This window comes from Semicossyphus pulcher, unplaced genomic scaffold (genome assembly GCF_022749685.1).
Source record: "Semicossyphus pulcher isolate SPU_LCO1_2020_fin unplaced genomic scaffold, fSemPul1.0.p SCAF_20, whole genome shotgun sequence".
Taxonomy (NCBI): domain Eukaryota; kingdom Metazoa; phylum Chordata; class Actinopteri; order Labriformes; family Labridae; genus Semicossyphus; species Semicossyphus pulcher.
In genome coordinates this window covers 9,228,172-9,242,658 of record NW_027211694.1, presented here as the reverse complement: position 1 = coordinate 9,242,658, position 14,487 = coordinate 9,228,172, and the positions used below count along the sequence as shown (strand labels likewise).

Genomic DNA, 14,487 nt, shown 5'->3' with positions numbered 1-14,487 from the left:
TCATAATTTCAAATAAGCCCTCACTGTTAAATTTAGCAATCGGACCACCAGAGATGTCGTCGCATTAAAGTTTTGCACTGTTTTATAATGTGGGCAAAAACATGACACTGCTGCTGTGGGCATATTTAACACCAGGACGTTTTAAGAGATTACATTTTTCTTAATTTAATCAAAATAGCATAAAGCTCCTGAAGGACAGAACCTGCTGTCTTTACAGGCGCATTAACTTTACGAGACACGTGTGCGAAAGAGGCACTGGTGTCAAACTGGTCTGTCAGAGAGGGATGAAGCCTGGGACATGACTCAATACCAGTAAAATGTAAGCTAATTATATTACACGGCCTCTTAGTGACCATCCATCGATTTCAACCTTTTTAATGTTTAGAGGGATATCGTAAATCAGGCATGACGTAATACACTGCTGCTCCAGTCCCAAATGTTTCGTTGATACCTTCCAGGAATTGGGAATCGACTACCGTCCCTGCTTTTGTTGTGAAGGCTTGTCTTTGTGGTCGTCTTCTGTACGTCTGGTAGTTTTTCTATACAGCGCCGTGCTCCCAGGCGAGTAGTGCAAATCTAATAGTGGAGCAGTTTAATCGAATTGGCCTCCATGCCGTGATACATTACCTCCTAGGATCCATTAAACAGAGATGCTTCCGACTTCCACACTATGGCACTTGGCATACATCAGTTTCAGCGTTATGGTGCATATTTTTATGCATACAGGCAGGATTGGCGTGCTTTTTTGGCTATCAGTTTGTTCGGAATTGGCAGGTTTGCGGATGTTTGGACTGTAGAAGTATGTTGAACACTCAGCCAGTGAAGGCCATCTGGGTCGTAACTGTATCACGGGGTAGCTAACTTGATTTGCTTTTTGGCGCCGTGATGGTTGTTTTTCAATCACAGATTCAGCGATTACAGGCTGAATTGAAAAGAAAAGTCAAAACCGAGTGAGCAAAACAGATGTTACATTTCGCTTATACCCCGACCACGACATGTTGAACCAACTACCAAACTGTATTCAATCCGAGAGACTCGGCCAGTTCACTTTGTTAAGCTCGATTGCACCCCATCTATCAGCTTCATTCTGCTCTTCATCACATCTCCACTTACGTAAGCTGTGTTGTCAGTTGTCATGTTACCTTTTGTTTGATTGACTGATGCTCTCTGAAAGCAAATTACTGGTTTCAAAGAGAGTAAAGACTGTCTTTCTTTGTTTGTGTGTGTTTGTGTGTTCAAGTGTGCGTGTCTTTCCTTGCAGGTGGTTTCATCTTTCCCTCTCTCCCCTTCTCTCGCACACGCTTGCTAACCCCCGATCACTTTGGGTCCGGCCAAGCTTTTGTCTGAACAAACGACCAAAAATAAAACCGTGACTAGCTATCTGCCAACCTCTCCCATGTTGTCTGTAATGGTTCGTATCAATCACGCCAAACTGCCTCTCTCTCTCTCCCTGCCCTCCCCAGACTTCTAGTGCCAATGGAGCGCTGTGTTCTTGCAGATGGTTTTCTAATGGCAAAGCTCTGGCACTCCGCTGATGGATCGCTACACCTCCTGCAGGCAGCCATGCAACTCATGGCTGCTTTAATGACGAAAGCAGTATGGGGTTGCAGCGCTGGAAATCAGTGGCGTGTGGGACAACAGGGTTTTAATGTTGTTGATTGTGGTACATTTCTTCTTTATCGTTTTCCAAATCCTTGTTTATATCTGGTTTCCAAAGAACCGCAGCGTCTGCAAATGCCTCTGAAATGTTTATATGATGTTCTGCATCACATTAGTACTTGATTGTGTACTTAAGTACAGAAGTATAATAGTTAGTGAGCTGTCTTTGGGGTTGACTTCGGTTTTCCAGTATCATGAAGCTAGCCCACTTTCAACTGGGATAGATGGTAACCTTGGCAGCACAGCTAACAGAGGGTTAACCTCAGAGAAACCTTTCAATAGACCAAGTTATGGCCAGTTAGATCACTTACAGTTTGTGTAACATTTTCGCCATACATAGATAGCCCTTCTAGCTTTGTCATTAAGTCAGATATAGTAAAGCCTCTAAATGTGCTTGGTCAATTACATTCACTATTTCTTTCTGCTGGAGCATCAATCTTTCTTCCCTGTGGGTATCACCATGTCATCTTACGTCATATTGAGTTCTCTACTCCTACTTTAGATTAGAGATAGACTGATATGATTTTTTCAGGGCCGATACCGATTATTAGTAGTCAAGGAGGCCGATAACCGATATTTGAATCCGATATTCATTTGCAGTAAAAGTGAAAATATTGGCGTCAAAATTTTGAATAATACAAACTCCAACACTTAACTTTGTTTAAATGCCTTTAAGCATATGCATCAGAGCCAAAATAACCCAGTTTTAAATTTATCTCTTATCGGCCGTCGGATTAAAAAAAAATAATAATAATAATTTTAAATTTAAAAAAAAAAAAAAAAGGCCGATGCCGATATGCGTCAAAATGCCGAATATCGGCCCGGCCGATAATCGGTCTATCCCTACTTTAGATCATCTTGCATCTGATTGCCTTACAATTATACACCTATCAGTCATAACATCGAGGCATGGACTCCACTAGACCTCTGAAGGTGTGCTGAGGTGTCTGGCACCAAGACGTTAGCAGCAGATCCTTTAAGTCCTGTAAATTGCGAGGTGGGGCCTCCATGGATTGGAGGCCAAGTCAACACCTTGAACTCGTTGGCTTGTCCTAAAACCATTTCTGCAGTGTGGCAGGGCATTATCCTGCTGACAGAGGCCACTGTCATTAGGGAATACCGTTTCCTTGAAGGGGTGTGCTTGGTCTGCAACAGTGTTTAGATTGGTGGTCAAAGTGACTCCCACATGAGTAGCAGGACCCAACGTTTCCCACTAGAACATTGCCCAAATCATCACACTGCCTCCGCCGGCTTGCCTTCTTCCCATAGTGCATCCTGGTGCCATGGAAGCTCTCCTATCAAGATTAAAGGTGCTTTGTTCACACAGAGAAGGCATATTTTATTCACAGTACCCATTGGCAATTCTGTAGAAATGTGAGGTGCCAACGCCAACAGGCTTTGGGCCCCACCAAGGCTACGGCTGGTTACCTTTTTCCTTTTTGGACAGATCGTGTCGAATCTGCCAATGAGTGAGCAGAATTGCATATCCTCGCCTCTGATCCAGAATATGCTAGAGTGATTATATATCCCACCTGGTCTTGGAATGCCTCAGGCTCCCCCAGGAAGAGACAGAGGAAGTGGCTTGGGAGGAGGACATCTGGGCTACCTCGGTTAGCCTGCTGCCACTATAACCCAGCCCTGGCAAAAAAACAGGAAATAGATGGGTTATCATATTTGAATTTTATTTTACAAGGCTACAGGCGTTGTTGTTGTTGTGTTATTACAGGTACAGCATCAAACCCCCAAAGAGGTTAGAATGTATATAGACAGACATGCATTGGGGACTGTTTATGCTTGTAGCAGCCAATTTGGTTGGCCTTGTTGGGTCTCCTGCTGACATTTTGGTGATATTTACACCCTTTGCTCTGGACATGGTTGGCATTTTGAACAGCTACAACAGAGCCCTAATCTCTCCCCTCTTCACCCCCCAAAGGATGACCAGGCCTGGCCATGCCTGTAGATGTTTGTAGCAGGGTGTGTTTTTGCGTGTGAACCTAAAATGTTATCATAACCGATAGGAAAAGGGCCAAGTCTATGAAATTATTGAGAGCAAACTATTTTTTATTTAATGAGGCAGTTATGAACTTGCTTGCTGAAGGGCTTTATGTAATATTATCATACTTATGCTTGGCTAATTTCCTTTCTAACTGCTTTTTATCGTTCTCTTTCTAATTACTTGTCCTGACTTCAAATTTCTCGGCCTCAACTTTAATTTTTGTTACGCTTTAATGCGAGTCAGTCATTTTTCTTCCACTGTGTCTTACTCTAAATTTGACCCAAAGACCTTTTTGTACGTGCGTGTTATTCGTGCACGTTTGTCGGTGCATTTGTGCTTAAAGAAAGCTTACAATAATCCCGCTAGCGTTCAGATCATGTCAGACTGCTGGGTGACATTGAACACTTCACAGTCGATTCACTCCCGAGCTCTTTCTCCGCACTCCCTGCATTGGCTTATTAAAAGTACTCACGTTGATGTGGAGATACTTGAAGTCCATGGTCGAGTGAAAGAGTCTGAGGGAGAGAAAAAGAGTCAGAAGGTTGGAGACTGACAGAGAGCGCTCGGGGGGGGGGAAGCGGAGAGGGAAGGACAATGGAACGAGTGATGAAAGGAGCGAGGAGCGGGCAGAAAGAGCTGGATGACAGGGAAAAAGGACAGAAGGGCTCTGCCTCCCACCGCCGTAGCCTGTGGTGAAAATGAAACACACCATGATTCTGCTCTAATTTCGCACTCTCATTAAGTCCCCTCCTGAGCAGCGCACACAGACCGAGACAAATAGAAAGAGCAAGAGTTAAAGGTGAAGTGGAGAAGTTTTTAAAAAGTATGTTTCGAAGTTTACACGAGACTTTGCTGTTGAATTCTCAAACACAACATCAAAGAGGAAGGACATTTTTTAAGTCTAGTTATTTCAATATTTAACAGAAGTGTGTTTGAGCTTAAGAAAAATTATAAAATAAGATGTGACACATCAATAGCTAATTGGATTTGGTCAGTTTGACTAGTTTTAATATATGTGCAGATCAAATACATAACTTAGTTATACCCTCGTGTGTTTTGAGTGTTGTGATTTCCTCTCTCTACGGCGAGTAAGTCACCCAATCTTTCCCAAACTATACATGCAAGATACTTAAAGAGGGGGTATTATGCTGTTTCACATTTTAAGACGTATATATAATGTTACAATGTTGGATGTCCAGACTAAATGTGGGTGAAGTTTCAAATTTGTAGGTAAAAGTATGTTGGAGTAATCCCCAGGCTTATCAGCTCAGTCTGCAGGCTGCTGTGAACGCCAGGTTTCATACAGTTTTTTCGACACGCTGCACTTTGTGATGTCACAAAAAAGTGGGCTTGTAGGGGCGGGGCTTCTTAAAGGCACAGAGTCCTTTCAGGCAGAGGCGACTTTTTTCTAAAAAAAAAAATGTTCACATCTCTTTTACAGACTTTTACAGACCACTGAAATATATTGTAATTCATTCCCATGTATGCTGCTCAGAGGAATCGCAGTTCACGGTCCCTCTGCCGACAGCTCCGAGTTGCTCTCTCTCCTCTCTCCTCTTGTCCCGTGCGCAGCAACAACACGCAGGCAGTCAGGGGGCGGTCGGGGCTGGCCTGGGGCAGCGGCCAATCAGGCAGCTTGCTCACTGCAGCAGTGCTGTGACAACCGCCACACCGAACCATCCTGGCTAAAGATGGATAAATGATGGTTTCGAAATTCAACTATAGGCCTGGGTTTTGTTGTTATTTCTTTTAGTACATATAAGAAACATGCCTTTCGAGCTGACAGTCAGTTGTGCTGGCCTTGAGGCTTTTATTGGAAATCTGTGGTTCACAGGAGAGAATCTGTGTTTAAAGTTAAAAAGATGATATTAAACAAGTATTTTAACTTAACTATATTTCTTTTGTGTTGATTCTACTTTGATACCTGATATTACATTTAAATATCCAGTATTACAAGCTTCAGTCTTAAGAAGAAAAAAGCGATTAATCACAATTAATCACAGCAAATTGTGCGATCGATCGCCCCCTAGTCTAAATCCTTAAAAGTCTTGTTCTCAACACATTCTGGACTCTACCACTTACTATTAAGTAAGACGATCTGTTATTGCGGTCATAAACATGATGCTCATGATTACGGTTAATCTTCCAATGCACCGCCAAAATAAAAGCGAGGGCTGGAATATGACATGATTTCTCAAGCCAGAGATGCAGCTGCCTGCTCATCTGCATGTATCACCATGTTTTATTGTCTACTAATGACGAGCAGACAGAAAAACAAGTTTGATTATGCTTTCTCTGTACCGCTGCAGTAGTCACTCTCAATAAGCTCCCTACTTCAACATGGAAAATGGCAGCCATTACTCAGGTATTTATGGTCCATATGAGTCCTGCAATTACACAGTTTTTATGATGTTGATCCAGCATGCACTTTATTAGGCAGCACGAACGACCACATCTCCAATACGAGCATTGAATAAAGTGTCTTTTCATGCCTGGAACAAGATTTGTGTGATCAGAGCCATTGTGCAGAAGTCATTGTGACAAGTTTGGTGTTTGTAGCTGCCCACTGAGTTACCCCGTGCGTGGCCTTTCTAAAACGCGAAATCCCACTGCGCCACAACTGAAAATGGCAAAAATAATTTGTGGTTGAACCTTCACCTTCTTTTAATCAGGCAGCGGCTCCATAATTACTGGTAGAGAATTCAGTTTTCCGTGAACAATAACATCTCTAGTCCACCTCAAAGAGGTGTCTGCGCATTAAAATTCAGCATGGACGCCTTGTCTTAAGTCTTCCTCACACATACAAGCACGTACCGCTTTGCTCTGCCAGCCCTCGCTCTCTTTTCTAATCTTTTCTCACTCGTTCAGGAGGATTTTCCTCAGTAAATATCTCTCCCTTTCTCTTTCTCTCTTTCTCTCTACTTCTAGCTCACGCCCATTAAAAACTGGGAGCATAGTTGGGAATCAAGTGTAGAAAGGATTTAACACTGGAAAGGTCAAAGAAAGAGAGAGGGAGATAAAGAAGGTAGAAGAAAGAAAACAACAACAGAGAGGGGAGAGCAGATGGGAGGCAGGGAAAGAAGAAAACACAAAGGGAAAGATGATAAAAGAAACAAACAGACAGGTGGGATGAGAATAGAGCGAGATAAGTCCGGAGAAGAAGAAAGAGAAAGCAGAGGAATAAAGAAGGCTTTTAGATTGCATTGCTGGGTGGCATGTTAGCTTGCTACGAACTCAAGTTGTTTACATGCACATGCACACTCTTCATGTATCTTTTATGTTGTGCACATGGGGAGAAAATCAAACGAGACTGCATGGTAGTGTGTAAAAGTGTGTATTGATCAGAGAGTCTGCGTCGGCTGTTCAAAGGGGACGTCGAATCTCGACATGAAATGCCAGAAGAATTGGATTGTATCAACTTTAAATTGCAATGTTTTGTTCCAGATTCTTCTGTGGGTTTTGCATTCAATCAGACCCTGCACTGTAAGTCCACACGATTGCCTCAGAGAGAGCTGCAACTATCGACTGAATAGGAAATAAAGCAGTAGCTTGTATAATTTTTTTTCTATACCTAAACTGATGACAAATATACACATGGAAGGGAAGCAGAAGACACTGTACAGAGCAACAACAACTTCCAACTCGCCAATACTTCATCTTGGTCTGTGGCCGTACCACTTTTGCATCTGTTGTCAAGCTGTCAATAACAAATATGCTTTTTATATAATATAAAAATTTTGGTCTGATTTTTTTCTATAAGGATTATATGTTTGGCTTTTGCCTTTATTTATAGCCGACAGCTGAAGAGATACAGGAAATATAGGGAGGAGAGAGTGGGGGATGAAATGCATCGAATGATCGGAGGACTCTACTCTTTTTGCCAACAGGCGCTTGCTCTACCAATTTAGCTAAACCAGCGCCCCCGTTAGATTTTCAAAGTAAAACAGTCGATAATGAATGAGCAACATCTGGTTGGATTTCCAAAATAAAGCATCATTAGCACATGGTTAACTAGTTTCCCACTTTGGTAATTTAAGGCATCAAAACAACTTGATTAGGTTTAGGGAAAAGATCATGGCAAGTGCTAACGTATGTATGCTAGGTAGCTGTAGCTAGCTAGCTAGAAGATCATCCAGAAATGACACGACAGGGGTCCCTAAAGCTTCATATACTGTACTTAGCTCCCGTCGCTTAAATGTTATGTAAGTAATGTGGGCAGACAGTAGCTCAGTCTGTTGGGACTTGGCTTGGGAACCAGATGGTGGCAGGTTCAAGCTCAGACACTAAGCTCACACACTGATGGCAAAGGCCTAAGTGCCATTCTCCAATCAGATCTATGCACATTCATACCTGATGGCTATCACCTGGAGCAATTTCGGGTACTAGTGCTTGTGAATAAGTTGTGTACTTGTGTACCACACTTCGACATGTGACTGTTACAGTCAGGGATCGAACGTCCAACCTTCTGATTGAGACGACCGACTATACCACTGAGCCACAGCTGACCTGGGCACTGTTGAGGTACCCTTGATAAAGGCAACAAATCCCCCAACTGCTTGGAGCGGATGTTGTGAAAACATTGAATTTCCCATCTGGGATTATTAAAGTACATCCTCATCTTCTTCTAAGTAATGCACTGTATTTGATGTAAATATCATACTTACATGTAATAACTAACATCCCTTCTTAAAGACTTTATGGACCCATCCTTCGTCCACAACAACCGCCCAACACTGACTCCTGCCCGCCTCATACAACCTCACCTGACCTCATTACCACATAAAAAATATAAGCTAGAATACCACATCCAGAAATGACACGCCTGGGGCTCCCACAGCTTCATATTTCGAAGCGTAGGGCCCTTGACCAGGCCGCCATATTTGATGCCTTGGGCGCGAGAACGGGCTGACAGAACACAGTGTCAGATTTTATGAATCTGTCAGACGCTCCGACCTGTCACTAGCTGCAGCACCGCCACATCGTTATTCTTTTATCTCTCTGATGCCTGCAGCACAGGACACACACACACACACAAACACACATTGTTGTAAATAATACTGCTGGTTTTTATCGCTTTTCCGAAAGTGCAACTTCAGCCACTTTCTAGTGAGGTGCAGAGTTTTCAATCTCCTCATGTCTTACAAGCACACACATGCACGGAGACTGACATACACACCGTGGGCACGACGCACACTCCAACACACACCAGATATTGTGCAGGAGATTAGATCCATCATTGCGGGGGTCTTTTCTCCAGCTATAGAAGGTGGATAAACTCTTTGATTGTGTTTATCCATCCCATAATGGAATCAGACCCGGTTCCCAGGGCAACCTGTCCAACAGACTCATGTGAAGCAGGCAGTCGTCAGTTAGAGCTTAAGGGGGTCTAGTTTGTCTGAACGCTCAGCAGTGGACTTCTTATGAAGTCGGCTTTGAAAGGTCCCCGTGGTTTTAGGTCCGTGTGGGGAAAAATAACGGATACTGGGAATTGTTGCCTGCTCCGATTAGAGGCAGAAAATGTGCCGGGACACAAAGACAAACATTTCTATGCACCTTACACACACATGATTAGGTCTTTGAAGCTAAATCCAGAGGACCAGGTCATAATCACACAGATGTTCGGTCCCCAGTGATGTCAACCCCCCGCGGTGGCTAATGATTGGCTGCTTTTGAGAGATTAGATTCTATTATTGTGAGTTTTGTAGGTCTGTGTGTGTTAATTTGAATAAAAATTCTCCATGTTATATTGTTAATGAAGCCTAATATGGCTCTTCAGACCTGTTGCTATGAAAGGACAGGAGAGGGAAGGCAGAATGCCCTTAATGCTTATCGAATTAATGCCAGAGGGAGCTGTTGCCAAGAGCGGAATTACTGAACCACAATGAAGAGATGTTTTCACCATGTGTTGCTTTTTGCCTCCATTAGTCTTCTGTTTGTCTCCTTTCTTCTGTGACTTCCTGCATTTTTCAGGGAGGTAATCAGCTTAATAATGATACAAAAACACGACGACTTCCAACAAAAGCTATACAATGTTTTCCCTCTCTCCTCCTGTCCTTCTGAGACTCATTTCAAGGTAAACACGCGAGTGCCCGGAGATGGATGATTTACCGATATCCTCTTGTTCCCGTCCCAAACACTTCCTTCTGTTTTCATCCTTTTGAATCCAGCCTCACTCGTCCGTCTTTCCTCCCTCCATCCTTCCATCCCTTGGCAACATGAGCTGCCACTCTGTGTTACTGTCACATGAGCGAGCGCCAGCCCCCACATCACAGCAGCCTTTGATTGGCCGGGCCTTTCCAGGTCGGCGAGCCGCTGCCTGATAATAACCTTGTTTGATTGCTGGAGCAGAGATGTAATTGATTGATCTGCTCGCCCCGTCTGGGGCTCTGCTTCTGAAGTAGCCTGTGCGGATGTGTGTGTGTGTGTGTGTGTGCTCTAGATAAGCATACGTGTACACACAAACCTCAACACCATGCAAACACATACACACCCTTCTGTTACTGTATGGTGCAGTAGGCAGGGAGAGCGTTCCCAGCACATCTGCCCTGTGCACCTCTCTAAACAAACTCCACCAACCACTCAACAAGTCTTTAAACCTCATTAAAATTCTCCGACTCCCTCTGAAAGGATTGTTTGTGATCGCCTAATTGGTGGTTACATAAGTTAGTCCATCTTTCGGGATACTTAATTAATCTCAAAGATAGATGGTCTCAACTCAATGCTAATCCAATAGTTGCTAAACACACTCCAGGTATAAGAGAGTGTTTGCTTGCTTAAACTTATTCTCAGGCTGTTCACATAATTGGCGAAGTTGTTGGACGAAGAGCTTTCTTGCTTCGATTAGTACACTTTGGGTAATTGAGCCTCATCCTTGTGTAGCGTTTAATGATCCTTTTAGTGTATGTTTTTTTATTATTTTCCTCCCAAACTGACTCATTAGAGATGAATTCTTCCAGATAGGGTTTCTAATGGATGAAATTGTAACCGAATATGTCTCCATTGCGCCCGAATTGAATCATCCAAGACCTAAACCGTAGAGCAAACCAAAACTCCACGTCCATTTTTAAGGAGATGGATATGTCTCCCCTTTCGTCCTTCCTCCTCCTCCTCCTATCAGTGATGGTTTGATCCCCGACCAGTCACGCTGGAGTCGTGGTGTGCCCAGTGAGTGTGCAACCAGTGGAAAAAGCCAAACTGGCAGACTCTGCATAACTCGCCTCTCCTTTCTACTCTCCACGCTGCTCCCTTCGCACGGGTTATTCAGAGGTAAAGGTTATGAATTTAAATACTCTCCCATTCCCCCTCGTAGACGTTGGATCTTTACCCAGAAGTCGATGCAGATTTGGATCCCTTCTTTAATCCGATCTGCTCTTGTGTTTTTGCGGCAAACTAAGTGGAAGTAAAGGGAGTTAAACACTTTTTAAAGTAAGCGTAACAACAATGAACGGCCAAGCTTTTCCTCCAGGGCCGCAAAAAAGTAGCTCCAAGCATCCCCCTCTAAAACTGTTTTGCTGAAGTCTTTACCTCGGCCCAAAATAGGTCGCACTTCCGCATCAGCGACGACTGCGAGGGAATCTCAAGCGGTGGACGGATCGGACTCTGTGAGAGGAATGAAGCAACAGTAGGGAAAAAGGCAAAAATCCATTATGTTTGATGTTAGTGTCTCGCCCTGGCGGCAAATGCTGCTGGAAAAATCCTGTGAAATGACATTAGGGGCGTCTCGTAATGTGATTTCTGCTATGTGTGAATATGAGATTTCTAATGGATTTGAGCACATTAGAGCAGTCTTTATCTGTAGTATTTATTCCCCCCTGGTTTCAAATGCAATTTACTAAGTACGACGTTTCACTCGGCTCGAGCTCACTAGCTTCCTGGCTAGGAGGGATGTGGGGGAGGATTATATTATTTTTCTTTTTTGTGGGGAGGCGCTACATAAAGATGTCATGATAAATATTCCAGGCACAGCATTTGTGACAAATTGGTATCCTATAGGAGCTGGAGATTATTTCAGTAATATGTGCAGAGGTATGCAGAGAAGAATCCTCGAATCAGGAGACAAGATCTGTTTCTGTGTGTGTGTGTGTTTTGTGATGTACAGTAGATATGCTAGGTATTACCGCAGTACTCTGAGTGAAATATGTGTGCATGAGACTCTACGAGAGATACTGCAACATGATTGGAGCAGTAATCTATCACAGTTTGTCAGCATGTAACATGTTAAAATGATGCTTAAAGGGTATGATTGTTTTGATCCGCAAGCACATTAAATATGTCAAATTCCTTACAAAGTATCGATACAGCAGAATATCGTCGTCCTGCGTCATCCTGCGATACAATTATAGATCAGATGGCGTCAAATATCGATATTTTATTTAACAAATATTTGGCACTCCGTATCGCGTATCGTATCGTGAGTTACCCTGTGATTCCCCTAATCGATGGTATAATTGTCATGTTCCCACACTTCTTTAAACCCTTGTCCCACTTTGGTTTATTTTCAACCCTCAAATTTCACAGGCTCTGTCTCAAGCACGTTCCGTGTGCGGCACAACCTCCAGAGTCGATCGCGCCCATTCAAGTCAATGCTCGTGATTCCACAGCACGCGCCGCGGTCCGTCTCCGCCGGAGCGTCTCTCCGATCTGCTCCGCTCAAGATACGCACCAAGTCTATTTGTGACGGAGGCCGCTTCAGGCACGTGTCAAGCTGAACAGAGCAGATCTCTCCAAACAGGAAGTCACACACGAACACAGCATAGAGCATCCGGTCATTTCAAAATAAAACACCATGTACAGACCGGTTCAGACTCCCGTGTTTATTTTTTTTTTTTTATAACACTTATAAGAACACTTAATTAAGTAGTGTACTCAGCCATGGGAGAAGCACAAAAATCACGGAATGATATCCAAATGAGCAGATAACCTCGGAGGTGCAAACTGAACTGTTGTTTGTGTGTTGCTCTGTTTCAACATTGACGTTATTGCGTGATTTCGCAATTCTCACGCGATAATATAGTTCTCGATCTCGCGAATCCAGCTGCTTGGGCCAGCACACGCAGCACAGACGGAACGCGCCGGTTACGGATCCTGTGGGATCGAGGTGTTAGACGATGTTATGTTACTCTTGAAAATATAATAATATTTATATTTCTGTACTTCTCAGATTAGATTTCTTTAAAACCCATTTTGACAGCTCTTCAGTTGAAGTCAAATGTGTTTTGTAGGGCAAAGCAGAGGAAGAGAAGTGCTTGGGGAAAAGCCAAAAGTATAACAAGAAATACTTTAGCATCAATTTTATAACAAAAAAACAGTATTTCAACAATTACAACAGTATTTTCACCTAAATGTATCAGTTTGCAAGAATTCATTACATTAGATTTTTAATAAGCAATCCCTCCAGGATTGATTATTTTGCAGGCTTTTTCTGTCATTGTTGTGGCATAAAAAAAGCCTGATTTACTGCAGCTTTTAAAAAAAATTGTAATGCAAGTTGCGATGTTTTGAGGCCTTTTTTCTGTTTAACACATCACACCTCCAATGTGAGCGACTGCACGCACGCTCCAATAAATCCGAGCGAGCCGTTTTGTCTTCTGACATCACTTCCGGTCCATTTCTGTGTCACGACAAAGGTGTAAAAACTAAATGACACTCAAGTCAAGTTTGCCATGAAATGCTGATTTCGCACAGCATGTGCACATCCAATGCTATTTGCTGTTCTACTCTTTATTTTGTCTGGTGCGGCAGTATGAAACCATTGATTGGAGAACAGTGTTACTGTGTAATGCCTATTTCAAATCAGCGCTGACAACGTCGCACCTTCCTGAAAGGACCAAATAAGGGCAGGGTCTGAGGTCTGTCGTGACAGCCAAAAATAATGTTCAATAATTAAATGCCAAGCCTGTTATAATGAAAGCCAACAGGTGGCCGACGTACGAATACGAATCTGTTGCAGCTCTTTCATGATCAGGAGAGTCCAGAAGTTTTGGTGCCGTCTTTGTTGCGCAGATTTCTTACATTTTCCACCACCAGTTTGGTACAAGACTATAATTTTCTTACAGAGTGTCGTTCTTACATTACAATAAAAGACAAAGAGTCATGTTTGTCTGCAGTTTTTCCGACACCCTAATATCTGTGTGACTGATTAGGGTCACAGCAGCCCTGATTAGCGCGCACATTTACGTGTTCCTGCCAGCATTCCCGTAAATCGTCCCAAATCATCCAATGTGCTGCACTCAGAGCTCTCCACAGGCTTAATGAGCTAGATTAAGACGGAAGTCATTTAACCCCTGCCTGAGACACACACACACTCACTTTCGAGATAGACATTTGTACCCATCACAACCAAACAAGCACACACACACACACACACACACACATACACACTATAACAACCGCACCTCCACCCCGCGTTTCAGCAGATAGGAGATGGAGCGAGGCCATTATGCAAATGTCAGGTGTCAAGTGTAAATGAGATTGGAGGGATGGGAAACAGAAGTATTGAATATCACATCGGCTCCCTTGGCAACCGCGGCGAGGTAATGAGAGCATTCCAGGACGAAGGCTGGCAGAAGCCTTTGTTACACTGAAGGGCGGCAGAACGAGGAAGCCTGGATAAAAAATCTTTAAGAGGAGGAACACTGAGGCGAGGGGATGTTTTCAGTTACTTTCAAGTTGGTGTTGACAATTGTATATTTACTATAATAGCAACTACTTGTAGGCTCATGCAGGAAGTTAAAATGTAAACCAATGGAAATGATGTATAAGGCTGTGTTAATTTCGAAAGTTACTTCTTTTACTACTTTTTTTCCGTGACGAAGATGAGACGTTGACGAGCT

At 43.2% G+C, this 14,487-nt stretch overlaps 1 protein-coding gene across 1 annotated transcript in view; it reads left to right on the top strand.

Annotated features, from left to right (window-relative positions):
• Positions 1 to 14,487, top strand: part of exoc4 (exocyst complex component 4) — a 132,664-nt gene that overhangs the window by 51,750 nt on the left and 66,427 nt on the right. The window lies entirely within an intron of this gene.